The 6,631-nt window shown below is 35.4% G+C and overlaps 1 pseudogene; it reads right to left on the bottom strand.

The window, feature by feature from the left end:
- The window catches only part of LOC101569734, a 31,246-nt pseudogene that overhangs the window by 1,414 nt on the left and 23,201 nt on the right, over positions 1 to 6,631 (bottom strand).

The following is a 6,631-nucleotide window of genomic DNA, read 5'->3' on the forward strand; positions in this document are numbered from 1 at the left end:
CTTGTACAGCAATTAACCACTAAGAAGAATATATGCAGTGTATTATTTGTTGAAACTGTACTTCCGATTTGATTTGAAACTGTCTCATTGATATATGTTTATCAATAAAACTGTAGAAAAAAAACATTAGGAAAAAACTAAAAAAAAAAATAAAATGATAATGTAAAAAAAATAAAATAAAATAAAAAAATAAATAAAAAAATAAAAAACAATTCAAAAAAAAAGACAAAAAAATAGCTGAAATCCATAAAATAGTCAAACAAATATCCAAGAGAAAACATTCTACTGAAAGTGTATGCAGTAGAATCAACCACTATGAAGATATAATAGCAGTTGAAGAAAACAGGTTTGTGATTAGTAGTCATCAAATGAAACACTGCTTTTTAAGAAAAAAATCTTAAAACGTTTTGTTTATTTGTTTGGTACAGAGTTTCACTACTCAGCTGAGACTCATAGTGACATGTGGTACCAGGGATTGAGCCTGGGTCCTTGAGCTTGCCAGGCAGGTGTCTAAACCGCGAAGGTATCTCCGCAAATGAAACATTTCTTAAAACTAGCATGGAACCACAAAACAATCAATTAAATAGCTGCTAGATGATGCAAAGAAGTCTCATATAATAATAAACAGAATCAATGAAAAAAATCATATGATACCAAGAAGGACATAAAATATCTTCTCACAGAAATCATAGAAAGTTTCTAAAAACGGGAAAAATTTTGACATACAGTAAGTGAGCCATATAGAATTCCAATTAGCTGTGATCAGAAAAAAATACACCAAGTCATAAAATTGTTAAGATTACAAAAACTCAATCCAGTAATAGAATATCAAAAGCTATGAGTGAAGAGAAACAAATCACCTATAGAGAAATGCTCGTCAGAATCATAGCAGACTTTGTAACACAAACCTTCAAGTCAAGGAGAACTTGGAGTGAGATATTGCAACCTCTGAAATAAGACAACCAGATGTATATACTCTGAAAAGTTATCTTTCAAAATTAGTGGAGAGATCAAGTATTTACATGAAAAAGGACACCTGACAAAATTCATGAACACAAAACCAGGACTCTGGTCCAGTGAGAAAGCTCAGTGGACTAAGTAGTTGCTTAGGCAAGTGCAGGGGCTGAGGTTCAATCCTTGGTACTGCATGCCATGCCAGCCCCATCATCAAGGGTGCACTGAGCTGGTGACCAAGAACAGGTGTGGTGGTGTGTGCCTGTAACCCAAGCACTGGGGAGGCTGAAAACATGAGGTTTACTATGAGTTTTATCTGTGTAGTGAGACCCTGCATCAAATACATAAAAAAATAAAAACCAAGACTCTAAAAATGTTTGAATGGTATTCTAGAATAAGACAATAATTCTGTGTATCACAATAAACTAAATGCACTAAGAAAGGCATGTGATTAAACAAAAGGGAAACAAAAGGAACTAAAAACAGGAAAACAACATGACAAGGATAAGTCAGTTCCTGAAAGCAATAACCATCAATGTGAAAGGTTTTAACATACAAGCAAAAGAAGCAGGTGAGCAGAATCAATGAAGAAACAAGATTCAACAATTTTTTTTGGCAGAACCAGGGATTGAACTCAGGCCCTTGCACTTGCCAAGGAAGCGCTTATTCCACTGAACCATCTCCCCAACCCCAACAATATTCTTTATATAGGAAACAATTGTTTTTAAAGGAAATTCATAGACTGGAAGTCAAACAATGGAAAACAACACTCCATTTGACAAGAAACAGGAAAAAGGCATAGGTAGATACACTCTTTGCAGACGAATTGCATTTCAAGTCAAGATTGAACAGAAGAAAAGGAATGTCATTACATACTTTTTAAAGGAACCATCCAAGAAGAAGAGTCCAGCAATCATAAATATATATGCACCAAATACTGGTGCACCAAGCTATATGAAAAAAAACACTAATAGATATGATAAATCTGATATCAAGTAATGAAATTATAATGGGTCCTCTGTATAAATATCAGTTTGGGTTTATTCAATAAGGAGATATAACACAAGATATATAAATACATAAGAAATTACAAGATTGACTTATGATGGTCAGCCACAAAGTTGGATTAGGAAGCATGCAGAGGATGTCTACATACTGGAGACTGAAGGACTCAGTCCAAGGTCTGTAGCTCTGTCCAGCATCCCATATAAGTCTGAATCAGGAGGGCAACTGGTCTGTGACAGAAGGCTGAAGAATCTATGCCAGAAGCCTGAGGAGTCCCAGGAAAAGTCCAATTATAGCTGAAAGCAAAGACTGAAGTTCTTCCAAAGAGCTAAAAACTAACCCTTACTCAATACCCTTTTGTTGTCTGCAGGATACCTGCTCTAGGGTGGTTGTAGCACTCACACCATTTTCATTTCCTCCTACTGCATAGGCTCAAGATGTTTCCAAAGTGAAGATCTTTCAATATTGCACTGTCACAAATAGATCAAATACACAAAACAGTCAATAAAGAAATAACAGAGCTTAATCCAAACATTTGAACAAATGAACACAGTAAATGTCTGCAGGGTTTCAACCAACAACAAAATATTTCACATTATTCACAGCAGCACATGGGATTTTCTCTGAAACAGACCACATGCTAGGTAGTATGATATGCTTACATAAATACGAAAATTGAAATCATCCTAAACATATTATCAGACTGCAGTGAAATTAAGCCTGAAGTCATTTGCAAAAGAAACGACAAAAGCTACATAAGCACATGGAAGTTAAATAGCACCCTCCTGAAAAACAAATAGGTCACAGAAAAAATTGAAGAAGAAATTAGAAATTTTCTACTATTAAATTATAATGCCATAAGATATACTGCAAATTATAGGAAGCAATGAATGGAGTCCTGTTAGAGAAATTTGTATTCCTGAATCCCCACATCAGAAAAGTAGAGAGGGCTGAAATAAATAACCTACTGTTTGAACTTCAAGTTTGCATAAAAAGAGAAGCAAACAAAACCCAAAGTTCATATGAAGGAAGAAATTGCAAAATTGGAACTATTTTTTATACTTCTGACATATTTTCATTTATTCTCAATGGCAACAGAAACTGTATAAAAATAAATGCAGGTACTTCATGTTTTCAAGAGACATTTTAAAATATGCTATTTCAATAGAACTTTAAAAGCCGTACCTTGCCCTGTTTAGCAATGGTTTTAATTATAAACTCAGTCCTCATGTTGTCAAAGTTTGACACCAGAATGGAGCCCTATTTGGGAGTGGTATCAGATGGATACACGTACTCCTGGATACATGTGCTAATTGGAGCTAATATTAAAGCAGTTGAGACTAAGAAAGATAGAAAAAATGAATGAATGAAAAATTCAATTTTGAGAAAGATTAAGTAGACAAACCTATAGCCAACCTTATAATAACAGGTAAGAGACACAACACTATGAAGTTATGAATGAAAAGGGCAAAATCACAACAGATCCTGTAGTATAGAATATTACTAAAATCTACTTAGAGACATCACACTCTATTATGAGAGAAAATTCAGAAAAGATGGACAGATTCCTAGATACATATGAATTACCAAAGCCAAGTCAAGAAAATATAAAAATTCTGAATAACCCAATATCAGTTAATAGAATGAATAAATAACATAAAAACTTCTGACAAAGGAAAGTCCAGATCCTGACAGATGCATTGCTAGATTATACAACTAATGTAGAGAATATTTAATGTCATTATTCCTCAAACTCTTTAATGAAGTTGAAATGGAAGCAAAACTTCAAAATTCTTTCCTGTAAGCAAGCATAACCTGGATACCAAAAGCAGAGAAGGATCCAAACACAAAAGAGAACTACGGGACATTCTCCATAATGAACATAGACACAAAAATCCTTAATAATATACTGGCAAACACAGTGCCACAAATCATTAAGATTATACACCATAAGCAAGTAGTATTCATCCCAGGGACACAGGGATGATTCCACAAGTGCAAATAAGTAATTGCAATGCACAGAACAATGGACAAAACCATTAACAGAACAATGGACAAAACCACATGATTTCAAAGTATAGAGTAGAAGCACTGGACAAAGTCCATTCTTTATGTATTATAAAGATCCCTATAGAAAATTAAAATAGAAAGTCGCAAAGACCATCTATGACAAGCAACAGCCAATATCATGCGAAATGGAGCAAAGCTGAAAGCTTTCACTCTAAAATCAGGAAGAAGTCCAGGATACCCACTATTACCAACCCTGTTCAATAATTTTGGAAACAGAGCAATTAGACAATGGAAATAAATCAAAGAAACATGGATAGGAAAGGAAGAAGTCAAACTATCATTATTTACTGATTACATGATACTCTGCATAAAGGATCCTAAAATCTCCAAGAAAAAGAATACTAGAATTAATAATCAAATTGAGTGTTGATATACTCAGAATAGTTAGGATAGATACTCAGACCCATTCTCTTAATTCAATGAACAGAAAGGTTTGTTCTAATAGTGTTTGAGACCAAATATCATGTCTGCATCTTGCACAATGAATAACCACTAATACAACAATATGTGATACATTAATTATTGAAAATGTGCTAGTAATCGGTTGTGAAATTGTCTCATTGCTATTTGTTTCTGAATAAAATTATTTAAAAAAATTGAATAGCAGATATGACATAATATCCAGAGTCAAGGGCCTGGGGAGATGGCTCAGTAGAATAAGTGCTTGCCTGGCAAGCGCAAGGGCTTGAGTTCAATCCCCAGTTCTGCAAAAAAAAAAAAAAAAATCCAGAGTCAAAAATCAATACCATTTATATACACCAATAGGAAATTCATTTAGGCAAAAATTAAGGCAGCCATACCTTTAACAATAGCATAAAGAAAATAAAATATGTAAGAAACAATTTAACAAATCATGTGAATGATCTATGCATTGGAACATACAGTACTCTGAAAAAAGTGATTGAAGAGGATATGAAAAAGCAGAAAGATATCCCCTATTCTTGGATAGGCAGAACCAGTATATTTTTCCAAAATGTTTATACAAATTTAATACAATTCCAATAAAAATACCAATATCACATCTCATAAAATAGAGAAAACAATTTTAAAATTCTTATGGAACCATAAGAGACCTTGAATAGCAAAAGCAGTTCAGGACAACAAGTCAATGAAGAGGGTATCACAAGTTCCAATTTCAAGTTAAATTTCAAAAATATCTTGATAAAAATAGGCATGGTTCTGGGGGAATAAAGGAAAGAAAAAGAAATAACCTGGCCTAAGCATCAGTAGAACAGAGTAGAAGATGAAGAAAACTCTGTGAGCATGTGTTTGGCAAAGGGTCCAAAAAACTTCATTGGAAAAAAAAGACAACCTACTGAATATATGGTGCCAGGAATATTGACTTTCTACATGTGAAAAATTGAAGTTAGACCCATGTCTCTCACCATCATTGAAGTCAAAATCAAAACGAAACAAAGATATAAATATTGAAACAAGAAACATAATATGCTGAAAGGTAGAATGGGCAAAACTCTGGAAAACGTACACGTAGGCAAAGACTTTATGAACAAAATTCTGAACAGAAACAATTACAAAGAATCAACAAATGGAATAACATCAGTTTGAAAAGCAAAGAAACCACCAAAAGAGTAAGAAATCGAAAGAATAAATACAGGGCCAGGGAGATAGCTGGACCAGGGAGGTGGCTCAGTAGAATAAGTGCTTCGCTGGAAGACGCAAGGGCCTGAGTTCAATCCCGAGTTCAGCCAAAACCAAACAAACAAATAAACAAATAAAAGCAATAGCAAAAGTGCTAATGGCTAGAATATATAAAGAATTCAAAAAAGTCAGAACCCCCAGAACAGAAAGAAAGACCCAGTCTAAATATGGGCATCTGATATGAATAGACATTTCTCAGATGAAAAAATACAAACAACAAATAAATAAATATATGAAAAGGTGGTCAACATCATTGGTCATTTGAGAAATGCAAATTAAAAGAACACCAAAATTCCAAATCACTCAAGAAAGAATGTCTATCATCAATAAATCAGCCAACAAGAAATTCTGGTGTCTTAATTACTTTTCTCATTGCTGAGTCAAAATTTATGGCGCTGGCTGGGTGGGGTGGCAGCTGAGGACCATTGCCAGAAACATAAGAGGCAGTACTGGAGAAGTTTAGAGGCTGTAGGAAGGTCTTGGGAGCTACTGCTTCTCTTGAGCTGTTGGTTCTCCTGAGAGGCTTTGCATGCTGGCTTTCCTGATGAACTCAGCTGTTCTCATTGTCAAATGAAATTGGGATCCTGTTGTTGCTGAGAATGGCTATTGTTCATTTTGGGAGAATTCTGGTTCTTACTTCAAGCATTGCTACAGAGGTCCAGAGGGGAAGATGGTGTACTGCTCTGTGTCCTGAGAAGTTCTCTGTGCTGGCTCTCCTGATATGGATATGACTGTTTCTATCCTTTGGAGGAGCTTGAATCTGCAATGTTGTTGAGGATGTTTGTAGAAACTTTTGGGCCGAGTTCCGGTAGCCCCCAGACCCAGTCCTAGCCCAGGTCCCGTGAGTGTGCGGAGAGCTTCCTGCTACCCTGCGCAGGCGGGAGCAGTCCCAGCCCAAGCGCAGAGTGGGCCGGACCCTCTCCCAGGGCCTTGGGCCGCCCCC

Source organism: Octodon degus, unplaced genomic scaffold, assembly GCF_000260255.1.
Source record: "Octodon degus isolate 3935 unplaced genomic scaffold, OctDeg1.0 scaffold00301, whole genome shotgun sequence".
Taxonomy (NCBI): domain Eukaryota; kingdom Metazoa; phylum Chordata; class Mammalia; order Rodentia; family Octodontidae; genus Octodon; species Octodon degus.